The sequence below is a fragment of the Chrysemys picta genome, chromosome 3 (genome assembly GCF_011386835.1).
Source record: "Chrysemys picta bellii isolate R12L10 chromosome 3, ASM1138683v2, whole genome shotgun sequence".
Lineage (NCBI taxonomy): Eukaryota > Metazoa > Chordata > Testudines > Emydidae > Chrysemys > Chrysemys picta.
Window position 1 is genome coordinate 96619010 of NC_088793.1, and position 14796 is coordinate 96633805.

Here is a 14796-nt window from a genome sequence, read left to right on the forward strand (position 1 = left end):
ATTTTTCTGCTTTTCCTTTGTTCTCTAATAAACAAAATCTCTCCAAAAAACATGCTAAAAGCAGAGACATTTGTTGTGTGACTGTAATAAACAAGAAGAGGGGTTTTTTTCTTGTTAAAATGTGTAATTTTTTATACTCTTCAAATATATAAACCACAACATAGGAAAACTGTGTGACTAAGGCTATACAAACATCTCTAGGCTGTGATGACATCTCAAACTTTGACACTTAATTACGAGTCTCTCCCACCTCACCCTCAACTTTCAATGACTACAAAACATTTTTTTACCTGCAACTTGTATTTTCTTGACTCAAATTCAGTCTCAACCACATTGAAATGTTTTGCTCTGTCACACAATGGAGCAGTAATCAGAATGGAGACTCTTTTGTCTTGAATCACGTTGCGCTCCATCTCCTGAACTCCCCCATCAAAATTACCAGCACACTCTGGAACAAATAGAATGATTTGTTAGAAAGGGGAAAACACACATAATTAATAATACCCTAACTGAACAACCAATGAAAGGTCTCCCACTGCATAAGTGAACACAAATTCAAACTTTATGTGAAAATGTGAGAGTAACTAATCTGACAAACATATGGTCTTCTGCTGCCACGGCTATGTTGTGAAGCACAGGGGGGATAAGAAGGCTCTGGTAGCCTTGGAGGTAGGGTGCCGGAGGTTAGGGCATATTTTCTTCTACTGGAAATAAGGCCAAGGAATGACTGATACAGGAAACAAGGAATTCTTGCCAGGTTATGCAGTGTTACTGAGACCAGAACCAAAGAACATTGTATCTTTGGCTGAAATGTTCTCTTCAGAAAAAGAAAATATTTCCCCTTGGCTGCTTGAATTTGTAGATAGAAGGAGAACGAATTCTGAGTGAGTTTGAGAAAACTCTCAGAGTGAATGCATCACAACCAGCCCCCGCAGCTGAAAGACAATCAGAGTTTGATGCAACAGACTCAGCTTCAAATGGAGAGGAGCCCTCAGTTAGCCAAGTTCCAAACAAGTGGTTACCACTACTCTTCACTTTCTTCAATGGGAGCCACTGCTGACATTTGTCTTTGTGATTACCTGAGATGCTGATGTCAGCCTCAAGAGATGTAGATCCCAAGGGGGGGGAATCTGAATAATCTCTGGTGCTCAGAAGCAAGTGGAGATGTGCACCTTGAAAACCTGCTGAGGACAGCTAATTCCCTAGGCTACCTGCCTGAATCATCACACCAACACCACCTTAGGGGGATGATTTAATCATGTCAGGACCAGCATTGGGCAGTCTCCCTCTCTTCTCTTTTGGATAGTGAAACACATGGAAGATGATCATGAAAGATTAGGAGACCCAGATTCACTTCCCATCTCTTCTTGTGTAACTTTGGGCAAGTTACTTAATCTCTGCATGTATCAGTTTCTCCCCCTGTCAGATGGGGATAATAATAGTACTTTCCTAACTCAGAGGAGGGTTTATTAGGATAGCTAAATAAATAAGCACTTAAGCATCATGCACTTTCCAGCATTGGGGGATTCCCTTTGTCAGGGGAATCTTCAGGTGCCTCCTTAGGGCAGCTTGTAAATCTCTTTTACATGCTGGAGCAGCACAAAAGGGACTTTCCCAGGGTGGAGAATCTGACCTTTAGCTTTAGTTCTAAAAAATCACATCATGCTATGGTTCTCCCTACACACACAAGTAATACTGAGTATATGGGCCACTTCCAGGTTCTCACTGCTAAAGCACTTACCTCTATTGGATTTACATGTATCTCTCTGTGCTTCTTGGTCCTGCCTGCACCACAATACACCATTCTCTTACCGATTGTGAAGGCACCCATTGCCATAGTATCTATGGCCATAAGACCACAGATGTAGAGTCAATGCTGAAAAATGCAGATCTACTTTACACTGTAATCGTTTTGTAAGACAGTTCCATTGTTGCTTCAGCCCTGCGGTAAACATGGCACTAATGGCAGGAGGAAGTAGTTCAGTGCCAGTGCACTGATATATGCTTAACTCCAGTTCTCTAGCATTCGTCTGATCATGTGGCAAGAAAAAGTGCCTGCATAAATGGTGGGGGGAGAGACTGTGATGGAAAGGAGAAGAGGTTTTCTGATTCAGTGTCCCAGTGCCTTTGTCGCTATCACACGGTGATTGAGTTACATCCAAGTGAAGGAGGCTATGGGAATGAATCAGTCTACTAGCAGCCGGCAAAGGAGCACTCTCCACCAGAGCTCCAGTGACACTACAGGGCAAAAAAAGAACACAAGGATCTCTAGTGGGCCTTCAAAATTTGTCCAGCTATGCTATGCTGCAGCTTTTCTGCATAGTATGACATACCGTGCATTATCTACTAGCCTGTCTGCCTTGCATTACAAAGGCAGAAAGAGACATACGGATATGTCTAGGGAAGGCAGTGCATTACCAAATGCACTGTATGTCTGACATAAAAGTCCTACTTTATTGCCCTAATAAATTCTATGGAATAAGAATTACTTCCCCATCATTAGGGGATCAGAATTTTCACAAATGATGTGTTTTTGGGTGCCTCCAATTTAGAATGCCTATTTTAAAACTCCTTAAAGGGGCATGATTTTCAAAGGGTGGGTGCTCAGGACTTTCTCAAAATCAAGCTCCTTTCAGCAGTCTCAAGGGGGGGCATCCTAAAATTGAGGCACTGAAAATCTTTAGCCACTTTAAAAATCTTGCTCATGTACTTTATCATGACTCAAGAACTCTGGGCACATAATATCTCTGGTAAGACTAAGGCTATTGCAACCTGGTTCAATGTGCAAAAATAAGTGGTACTTAGATATTTAACAACACTGGCTATCTCCAATCTGGAAAAAAAGACAAACTAGTCAGCACACATGTGGACTCTGTTTAGACATTCCAAGTATAATTGGTTAACTATACTGGAGTGACATTGCAATTCTGCAAGCTATTGGGCCACAGGCTGACTCTTCAAACACTATGTGCTTGTCAAGTGCTTTCCAGAATGGGATCCCAATCCTAATTGAGGCCTTTGGATACTGTACTATAAATATCAAAGAGTAAAGGGAAGCTCTCTCTCTATAGCAGAGGTGGGCAAACGACGGCCCGCAGGCCACATCTGGCCCATGGGACCCTCCTGCCCAGCCCCTGAGCTCCTGCCCCAGGAGGCTCACCCCCGGCCCCTTCCCTACTGTTCCCCCTCCCCTGCAGCCTCAGTGCGCCGTGCCACCGGCACAATGCTCTGGGCAGCCGAGAGCCTGGCCTGACCCAGTGCTCTGTGCTGCACGGTAGCGTGGCTAGCTCCAGCCGGGCGGCATGGCTGTAGTGCCGTCACCCACAGGTGCTCCAGGCAATGCGGTATGGGAGCAGGGAGCAGGTGGGATTGGATAGAGGATAGGGGAGTTCGAGGTGGTGGTCAGGGGGTGGGGTGTGGATAGGGGGTGGGGCGGTCAGGGGGCAGGGGGGTTGAATGGGTGCAGGGGTCCCCAGGGGCAGTCAGGAAGGAGAGCGGGGTTTGGATGGGGCAGTGGGGGGCAGTCAGGGGCAGGGGTTCCGGGGGAGGTCAGGGAGAAGGGGTGGTTGGATGGGGCAGGGGTGGCAGTGAGAGGAGGGGTTGGATGAGGCAGCGGGGGGCAGTCAGGGGTGGGGGTTTCAGGGGTGGGCAGGGAGCAGGGTGGGGTAGATGGGGCAGGGGTCCTGGGGGGGGATACCAGGGGGCGAGAAGCAGGGGGGGTCGGATAAGGGTCAGGGCCCAGACCACGCCTGACTGTTTGGGGAGGCACAGCCTCTCCTAACCGGTCTTCCATACAATTTCTGAAACCCGATGCGGCCCTCAGGCCAAAACGTTTGCCTGCCCCTGCTCTATAGTACTTACCTGGCTCCCTGTAATAGTGTGGCTCACCCCGTAAGGGCTGGAGGCAGGACATGGCATTAGCCAAACCTGATTATGGAATGAGCCATGTGAGAGACTAGGTGATTGCACCCTAAAGAACAGCAGGAGGCTGCAATGAAGGGAGGAATGTTCATGGATTAGAGATTGCTAAAGGGGAGGAGGATCTAGGAGTGAGACTCCAGCCAGATAAGGCCTAGGAGTGGTAACCCAAAGCAAAGAAAGGAGGAAGAGAAATCTTTGTTTGTGCGGACTTTTGAATGGACTTCAAAACTTTATTTTGAATGTTTGTTCATTTAATAAAGCACAAACTGTGAAGGGATGGGAATGGACAAAAGTGTTCGAGTTTCTTGAATAGTTCAAGAGGAGAAACTGAGACAGGCTGCCTGTAGCATGACCCTAGGTCACAAAGAGGCTCATGGGAGGTGGCTGGCCCACTTTGCACCCCCATTATTGTGGTAGCTGATCACCTCACTATCTTTAATGTGTTTATTCTGACAACTCCCCTGTGAGATAGGGAAGTGCTATTAACTCTATTTTACAGATGAGGAACTGAGGCACAGCGAGTCTATGGCATAGGACGTCTGTGGCATAGCAGGTAATTGAACCTGGCTCTCTCACGCCTCAGCTAGCACTCTAACCCCTGGATCATCTTTTCTCTGTAGGTTAAAATCTATGTAAATTATTTGTGCACATCTCAAAGGTGGTTTATCCTTGTGAAATGATGCTCATGTGTGCATGTGTGTGTGCACACATGTGTGCATAAAGTATATGGAGGAAGACAAGAGATCTTTCTTCTGACCCCCTCATTTACTTCCTGAATTCTTTACCTCCTTTTCCATTCCTTCCTCTACCCACCTGCTCTCTTGGTCCTATGCACCCATCTGCTGGAGCTCTCCTGATTGATTGACTTTTGCAATAGTTTCTGAGTTCTCAAGTGAGAGTTGAGCCAAAGTGATGGAGAAATTCCGTACACTCTTTAGGAGAGCTGACTGATGAGACCAGATACTGTGACAAAGTTCCTCCTCTACTTTGGTGGGTCCTGCACTTATTGGCGGATTTGCTCACTTCACAGATTCACCCTGTGGGTCAGGAAACAGTCCAGAGACCTTCCCCTCTGGTAGAAGCTATAGTCCAGATCAATTCATCCTGTGTTTGATCAGGAGTTGGGAGGTATGGGGGGAACCCGGGCCCGCCCTCTACTCTGGGTTCCAGCCCAGGGCCCTGTGGACTGCAGCTGTTTAGAGTGCCTCCTGATACAGTTGCACGACACCTACAACTCCCTGGGCTACTTCCCCATGGCCTCCTCTCAACACCTTCTTTGTCCTCACCACCAGACCTTCCTCCTGATGTCTGATAACGCTTGTACTTCTCAGTCCTCCAGCAGTACGCCTACTCACGCTCAGCTTCTTGCACACCTCTTACTCCCAGTTCCTCTCACACACACTTCCTCTCCTCTGGCTTGACTGGAGTGAGCCCTTTTATAGCATCAGAGGGGCCTTAATTAGAGTCAGGTGCTTAACTGCCTCACCTCTTAGCAGGTTAATTGGAGTCAGGTGGTCTATTAGCCTGGAGCAGCCCCTGCTCTGGTCACTCAGGGAACAGAAAACTACTTATCCAGTGGCCAGTATATCTCCCTTCTACTACTCTGCTGTTCCCAACTGCTCTGGGTCTATCACAATACATATCGGCAACCGAGCAGTTTTAAATACAATGATGTCACATTTGCACAGCAGAAGGACCCCAAAGCACTTTCAAACCTTTGATTAAGGGATTTATAAATCAGATATAGGAATCACTTTGCCTCCCTAGTGAAGTGCTGCCCCCTCAGTGGTGAAGGAAAGCAACACCGCACAACAGTTCAAAATAAGAAAATTGTATTCTATCGGAATTGCTGGGAGAAATTAGGTAGTCAGAAAGTAATTTACCCAAAGCGGAATACGGCCACAGTACTAGTGTTCACTGCCCTACATTTACTAAACACTCTGAAGGATCTTTAGTGACCACAAATGGCAAAGTCATGTTACGTTGAAGACAAAAGCTTTTGTGGCACAGTGCATCCTAGCACCAGTATTTGGTTCAAACTTCAATCCCCTTCTGAACGTCACTTTGCCCTCTGGGCAGTATCTGGGCTTTCCTTGGTGATCACTGATCCAACTACCAACTGTGCCGCTGCCAAACCATGATTAGTTTACACCGGGTATGCCAAGATCATAGCTGGTGGAGAAATGGCTGCAAGCAGCCAAGAGTTTGGGGTAGATATTTGTTACATTTCTAGGATTGAAATACCACTAATCAAAGTTTGGTTTGTGCTGTAGTTTGTAGTGCTTGTAGAACTGTAGTTCTACAAAAGTGTTTCTCTATATTTTAACAAATGTACCCTAAAAGCACTTTCCCATGGAGCTACGTGGCAGCTATGCATGAGACATTCAACTCTGAACTTCTTTCGGTGCAAGTCCTGCAGTAGGTTTGTGTGCTGGTTGCATTAACTTGCTTCTGCACTAACCACTTCTCTTCCTCTGACATACACTGTATTTCTATCTCCAACTTTCCCTGTGTACATTTTCCTCACAGCTTCCTTAATCCTGCTGCCACTGCTTACTTCATGCCAGCTTGGCCATCTGCCTAAAGACTTCACTAGCAGCAGCATATCCTTACTAACCCATGTCAAACCATCTTTCTTGGCCTAAAACTTCCCTCCATGTGCTAATTTTTAGGATTAGCCCTTCCTCCCCTTTTTAAAAACCCTCTCTATGCCGGTGAGTAGCCTATCTCTCTAAACAACGTCTATTTGGAAGGATCTGCTAAGCACTATCTGTACACATGTTACCAAGGGAAATTTCTTACACCAAACTTTGATGTATTGAAAAGAAAAGGGAAAAAAGGGAAGGGGGGGAATTGTAGTGTAATTCCCCAGGGAAGACTATGTCCAAGAGTAAGATTCTTGAGACTAATCTTTCCATATGTCCTCACTAACAAACACGGTAAGAAATAATTACAACAATGCCTGTTCATCTCAAATCCCCTGGAAAATATTAATTCACCAAAAGAACATTCTTCTGTATGATTGACTTGATGAGACTGCAACGCAGCACTCACTCACTCACTCACTCTCAAAGGTTCCAGCTTTTGAGAGCATGGCATTCAAGTACAGAACTTAACCCTCTTTCTGGTCAAGAGTAGTAAAGGTGGCTCTTACTGTTATTGTAAACTAAACTGTCAACACTAGCCCGAGAACTGCAGCCAGTAAAAATAATGGGCTGGTTTGTGAAGTGCTGTTGACGTAGCGTTTCAAGATGACAGTTTAGCACTTGGGGCTGCTAGGGCACCAAACTTTTTTTTCCCCTAGTTTGGCTGCATAATACAGTAAAGCAGGGAGTGGCAGGGGGCATTTCAAGTGTGCTGGTGCCTTATGGAGTACAAGGAGGGCCTGATTTTCAGTAACCACGTACACCTTCATGTTGTAGTGTGTATGCGAATCAGGGATTTGCACATGCACATGGCTAGCAAGGAGGCTAGTGAGCCTGTGCCTCCACAAATCCCCAGCTAGCCATGTGCACATGCAAATCCCTTTTGCACATTGTATATGGCCATGCATGAAAATCAGGCCCTCGTATCTGAGCAACAATTCCATCAATATTGTATTATCTGAAGTTCTCCTTTGATCTGAAGATATTTGCAGCGTCAGTGGGATCTTTGTTTCTTAAGGGTTTATTGGCTTCTACTGATTCTTCCCTTTCCAAAGTGTTCCTTGTGTTCTGTTATGTCACAACTGGTTGCTTCGGAGGATTAGGATTGCAGGTGGAGGAAAAGCTGTAAAGCCAGAGGGATCTCTTTTCAAAGTTTTCTATGACCATCCATTGAGCTTTGGAGGTGTTTTCATTCAGGCAAGTACCAACTCTGAAATAATTTATGAGCAGTTTTTTCATTGCTCAGATACAGTTCCTGCCATGTTCCACTCACCCCCAGTTAAGCCAGTACATTTCATGAATGACACCCAGAGTTTATCCAACAGCCTAGATCAGTGCAGTCCCATAACCAAAGACTGAAAATATAATGGTTAGAAAGAATGAAGGAGTCTGTAAACTCCATGTAGTAGAGTGGGGCTTATGAGAAAGTAAGATGGGGACAGCAGCTTTCCAGTGTACCATTGTGACTGAAACAGAATTTGCTCCTAGATTGACTGGTTTTTGAGTTGGTGGCTGCCACAGTTCTGATGCTCTTCCAAGTCTTTCTGACATATGGTCTTGTGGTTAAGAGACTGGCCTGGGATTCAGGAAATTTAGTCTCAATTGTTGCCTTTGCTAGAGACTTGTGACTTTGGGCAAGTCAAGTACTCTTTCCAAGCCTTATCTGTAAATTGGGGATGACAACACTGCTTTCTCCCACCCTATGTCTTATCTACGTAGACCGTAAGCTCTTTGCGGAAGGGACTGTCTCTTACCATGTGTTTGACAGTGCCTAGCACAATGGGACCTTAATCTCAGTTAGGGCCTCGGTGCTAATGTAATAAATAAATAGATATAAGAATATGACTTTTCTCTCTTTTATCATGTAGCTATAGCTGCTATGAAGAAGTTCAATTCTATCACTGTGCACTATCATCCTCTCCAGATAACATTATTTACTATAAGAGATTTATTGGTCTCCTACCCTCTTTCTGAGGCTTTCAATTTTCTCTACCAGTCAAACTCAGAATAATGCCTCATAGCTTAGCAGCCTCTCTAGAACAGGCAGATGTACTGATGATTGTTATTTACAGGGTGTCGGACCATAGTTCTGCCTGGTGTTTTACAATTCACTAAGATTTCATTGGCAAAACAAGCTGCAAAAGTCATGTCAAAATGAAGAAAGGAATAGCCACCTGAAGATTCCATACCAGGTATGTACCATCTGCCCTAGACAGACAAAAAACAACAACGTCTCTGTCCTAGAGATCTCACCATCTAATATGGCTTGAATATTACTTTAGCCCCATCCTCCTCACTGTCCGGCACCCTGAGCTTCCAGGTGAAGTCTGAAAGGGTAGCGGTGCAGAACCACCCACATATCCAGTCTCAGCATACAGGCATACCCTCTGACCTCCAGCAAGAGGGATTTTGCTACTCTTGTGGCAGCATGTGGCATTTCTTTTAATAAAAATCACCAAAGCAAAAACAGATGATAGAGTCGCTGTTGCTGAGATACTACAAATAAGTAAACAGTCTTTGTGCTGTTGCTATTTTTCTTTAATGAGGATTGTGGGCGGGAGGCCCTGGCGCCTTGTTGGTGCACACAGCCCTGGCCTGCAGAAAGAGCTCTATGCTACCCTGATCAGGCTTGATTAAATGGCAAGGGTGGTCCCTCCTGGAAGAATCCAGCTCCCCGAGGGGGGTCCCTCTTTTGAAGATTACTGCTGTTGACATCAGAGCAAAATATGAAAATCCCGCCTCTTCTCCTGGATCTTATTGTGCTGTGCATTCTGCTCCCATGCGAAGAATTGGCTGTGAGAGGCATGGAAAGCTTCCAAAAACTTAGTGATTGAGTGACAAGGAGTAGGGGAGGGCATCGCACCAGCACCAGTAAATGACTTTTCAGCATCAGTATATTATCAGTCATTTAAAACCATACAGATGCAGTCTTCAAGTTCACAAGTTATCAGGTGCACAAAACCTCACTCTGGAAATAATTCCAGGTGAACACAAGGCCAGCCTTCACATATTTGGACAGGCCTGCAAACCATTATTTTGCCTCCTGCAGACCCCAGCTGTAACTGACTCCAGTCTATTATGGCCCTGATGCAGCAAAGCACATTGATCTCAATGGCAGCTAGGTGCCTAGGTGCTATTAAAAATCCCACTAGGTGCCTGTCTGCCTATTTAGGCACCTACATACCTTCAAAAATCTTGTCCTGAAACCATCCCAATTCAGAAAAGGACTGGCTTACAGAATCTGGGGAGGAGCAGTGAGATGATTCTTTGAGATATACCCCAAGCGTAACTGAGGCCTAGTCAACAGTAGAAAATTAGGTTTAACTACATCAGTCAGGGTTGTGAAAAATCTATACTCCTGAGCAGCATGGTTAAATCAACCTAAGTCGCCATAGAGACAGTGCTAGGTTGACAGAAGAATTCTTCCTCGACCTAGCTACTGCCTCTCAGGGAAGGGAATTACTTTCACTGATGGTAGGGACTACAGTAAAGCACTACAATGGCGCAGCTGTAGTGTTTTAAGTGTAGACAAGCCCTGACTCCTTTGACATAAAAGGTGTGTTTGTGGGAGGGATTTTAGATTCCTTCTCCCCAGCCTCCTGCTGCAGAAAGGAAGGCTGCTATTCAAGCTATCAAACTATACCTCTTTACACTGAGGAAGATGGTCCAGTGGGGAGAGCAGTAGCTTAGGATTTGGGAGATGTACTTTGCCAGACTTCCTGTGTGACCTTGGGCAAGTCATTTAGTCCCTCTGTGCCTCAGTTCTCCATCTCTGAAATGGGGATAATAGCACTACCCTACTGCACAAGGGATTTTGTGAGGATAAATACCCTACAGATTGTGATGTGCCCAGCTACTATGGTAATAGGGGGCCATATAAGTGCCTTAGATGGGTACTTTTTCAAGGGTTCACAAAGAAAAGGGCTAGAAATTTACTTTTAAAAATTAAATTAAAGCTGAGCTGCTCCTGTCTATTACTATTTCCTTCAAATTAGACAATCTTAGTGGCCACATGCTTTGTCAAACCCAATGGTCAACTCTGTTTCTGGGCAAATAAATGTAGTTGAGGAATCCATAGATGAAGAGAGTCTCCTATCTTCCTGACACTTACATAGACTTGGTTAGCTAAAATTTTGGCTGGATGTATTCCTAGAGGTTTCATCTCATGACATACTCTTTAATTAAAGATTAATCTTTAATTCCTGGAGACTCCAGGGCAATTCTGGAGGATTGGCAATCCCATTCACCAATGACAGTGACATGTGCTAGCTTATAAACCAGGGGTCGGCAACCTTTCAGAAGTGGTGTGCCAAGTCTTCATTTATTCACTCTGATTTAAGGTTTTGCGTGCCAGTAATACATTTTAACATTTTTAGAAGGTCTCTTTCTATAAGTCTATAATATATAACTAAACTATTGTTGCATGTAAAGTAAATAAGGGTTTTAAAATGTTTAAGAAGCTTCATTTAAAATTAAATTAAAATGCAGAGCCCCCCGGATCGGTGGCCAGGACCCAGGGAGTGTGAGTGCCACTGAAAATCAGCTCGCGTGCCACCTTCGGCACATGTGCCATAGGTTGCCTACCCCTGCTATAAACTGAGTCATTCCCATCTACAGTATATTTTGAGACCTCCTAGCCTTGGGGAGATTTGTGCAAAGTATATTTCATACTAACAGTCTCACGGCTGTGGGTGCTCTATTCATTTTTGTTGAACTGAAATCAATGGTGGAAAGCTATTTTTGTGGTAATTGTGCAATGCACAGAAATAGCTACAATATTTTATAGCATTATTTACTCATTTTATGGTATGTTTTTGATGCTCTGTGGTACATCCTGACATAGACCAATGGTTTTGGTGCTTATTGGCAAAGCCCTCTATGAGATTGGCCCAACTTTTGTGAGGGCCTGCCCCCACTCTATGTGATCAAGACCTCCCCAAGACAACTCCATTACTCTGTAACAATGGAACTGTCAGCCATGAATAGGGTGACCAGACAGCAAATGTGAAAAATCAGGACGGGGGTGGGGAGTAATAGGAGCCTATATAAGAAAAAGACCCAAAAATCAGGACCATCCCTATAAAATCGGGACATCTGGTCAACCTAGCCGTGAGCGTGAGAATCCTCTGCTCTGTGGGCAGAGTTTTCTCAGCAACTGGCCCGGAATTGTTAGCAAAGAGCAAAGAGATCAGAATGACTGCAAAACTCAGCGTCTTCAGAATAAAATGTATAAAGCAGACCACTGGCTTAGATTTCCCTCAACCTAAATCACACATTTGAAAACAAACATACCAACATCTTTCTGCTAATGAGAAAGGAAAGGGAGAGAGATACAGAGAGCTTCTTGTATTCATGTTAATAAAAACACAAGGTTCTCCAATAACATAGTGATGGGCACTGTAAAAGATCCTAGAGAGACAGGAATGATTGTAAGGTCAGCCTCACAAAATCAAGCCTATAAGCCCAACCAGACACTACCTTTCTTTTTGAAACTGAGCTACCTCTGTCATTTAGTATAGAAGGTGGGCAAAACACATTCATTTGGGTTTTCTTTTAGTTGTCAGCTGGGGCAACTGTAAAACTAGAAAGAAAAAGGCTACAATACATTTGTCTTCCCTGCATGAAATAATGCAGACTAATAAAATATGATTACTTATTCATAATAAAGAGAGAGCATGAATGTAGATTGTAATTAAAATATTTAAATCCAGTGGGAACTTTGCAGAATCTGGTCTGCAAGATCTATCCCTTAGTTAGATTTTTTTCCCCTGTGACCTCAAGTTATAAAGGCCTGAAAAACTTACTCTCACAAGTAGGCCCATTAATACCAACAGGACTACATGCAGAAGGACTACTCCAGGATTACAGGATTGGACCCTAAGGATGTAATTTGCATGATTACAATTCCACTCTGAGAGCTTCTTAGGCTAGGTCTACACTGGGGGGTGGGGTGGGGATCGATTTAAGATACGCAAATTCAGCTACGCGAATAGCGTAGCTGAATTCGACGTATCCGAGCCGACTTACCCCGCTGTGAGGACGGCGGCAAATCGACCGCCGCGGCTCCCCCGTCGACGGCGCTTACTCCTACCTGGGCTGGTGGAGTACAAGCGCCGATTCGGGGATCGATTGTCGCGTCCCGACGAGACGCGATAATTCGATCCCCGAGAGATTGATTTCTACCCGCCGATCCGGGCGGGTAGTGAAGACAAGCCCTTAGTCTCTTCTCACTTTCCTATCATGGATTTTTCACTCCCCTTCCCTTCTCTGGGATTGTTGATGCGTGCACTACATCTTCAGGCTAATACTGATCTTCAGCATTGCTATTCTATTTCAATTCTATTCTATTTAGATTCTTATACCTCACTCATCGCTCTAGTTTCCGAGTGTCTTCCAGTAAAGTAATATGACTACACATCTGTCACCTGTCACTGTTTAAGGCCCTGATTTGGGGGCTCTGCATAGGTGAACCACTGCACCCATGTGGTCCTCAGTGCAGGATTGGGGCCATAGTGCCATAAACTACAGCATAGATAAAATAAGTAACATGATAAAATTGGCCATATTCAAACATGCTTCCCATTAAATAACTGTCAAGAGTGGCCAAAAACCATATTTCACCTTTTGTGCTTTCCCAAATATTAATCAGGAAAGCACTTCCGGATGTGCTTAATTTGAAGCACATGCTAAATCCCTAGCCTAGACTTCAATTATGCTGACTTCAGTGAGACATAATTAAGCATGTGCTTAAGTTCTTTCCTGATTGGAGCCTAAAAGAACAACAACAATATAATCTTTCCCAAATATAGCATTTTAAATCATTTAAATGGGGTAGAGGGCCCATTAAATGAAAGTGGGCTCAGTGCTCCTGTGCCAGTCCAGGTGCTCTCAGTCAGGTCAATTAATAGGGTGGGGCAGCACCTGCGGGATCTAAAAGGTCAGGAGTCAGACAGGTAAAGGGTAGGAGATGAGAGCTGACAGAGACAGAAGGTGCTGACTGGGAGAAGGCTGAAGCAGCAGGGTAGTAAGTGGGTTTTTGCTAGCTAGCATCCCCAAGGCTCAGAGTTATGGCTGAAGGGAGAGGGAGGTGCCTGCTGATTCTAAGCCAATGCACTGGATCCAAGGGCCAGAGAGGGCTGAAGGAAAGGGGAGCTGCACAGATGCTTCCCCACTGATGTCTCTTTTCTGGATAGCTGGACTCAGAGAAACTGTGAGTGGACCAGGTGTGTGAGAAAAGCTCCCTGGCAAGGATTCTCCCAATGGAGAGGCTGTGGGAGTTCCTGCTGGGAAGAGTGGAGGTGCACCCTAGAAGGAAGGGCTGGGGTGGCTATCCTGGAAGAGGCTAGATAAGGAGCCTACCTCTGATGGAAGACACAGAAGTATGGTAAGAACATGGAGTATATAGACTGGGGTGATACGGGGATTTTGCTATAGACTATTTGCACAAGGTTTTTGAAATAAATTCCTCCTACCCTGCCCCTTCCTGGAAGGGTATGGTTTAAATAAGAGCATGAAATGCAGTCCTTGGGGTTACCCAAGAGAGAAACTGTTATGAGGGGCCACTTGCAGGGCTGCCATGAGGGAGTGTGTGGGAGGATGACCGTTGCAAAGTCATGAAGAACCTCAAAGCACTTTACATGTTGCATAGACAAAAATTATTTCACTTACCATTGAAATACAATCACTTCTGTGGTGGAATGTAACAAATGTTATGATGGCAAGCTGTAACACTACAAAACAATTATGGACCAGTAGCCTACTACACCCCAATAACATTGCTATAAGAATCTAGACTTGCAGAATATAATAAGAACATAAGAATGGCCCTACTTGGTCAGACCAAAGGTCCATCTAGCCTAGTATCCTGTCTTCTGACAGTGGCCAGTGCCAGGCGCCCCAGAGGGAATGAACAGAACAGGTAATCATCAAGCACTCCATCCCTTGTCGCTCAGTCCCAGCTTCTGGCAAACAGAGGCTAGGGACACCATTCCTGCCCATCCTGGCTAATAGCCATTGATGGACCTATCCTCCATGAATTTATCTAGTTCTCTTTTGAAGCCTGTTATGGTCTTGGCCTTCAACATCCTCTGGCACAGAGTTCCACAGGTTGACTGTGTGTTGTGTGAAGAAATGCTTCCCTTTATTTTTTTTTTAAACCTGCTGCCTATTAATTTCATTTGGTGACCCCTGGTTCTTGTGTTATGAGAATTAGTAAACAACACTTCCTTAT

At 44.8% G+C, this 14796-nt stretch overlaps 1 long non-coding RNA gene across 1 annotated transcript in view; it reads right to left on the minus strand.

The window, feature by feature from the left end:
• The window catches only part of LOC101935951 (uncharacterized), a 108715-nt gene that overhangs the window by 26402 nt on the left and 67517 nt on the right, over positions 1-14796 (minus strand). The window contains exon 4 of the long non-coding RNA XR_010599629.1: positions 291-448. This is a non-coding gene — a long non-coding RNA (uncharacterized LOC101935951). The remainder of the gene's footprint in view (positions 1-290; positions 449-14796) is intronic.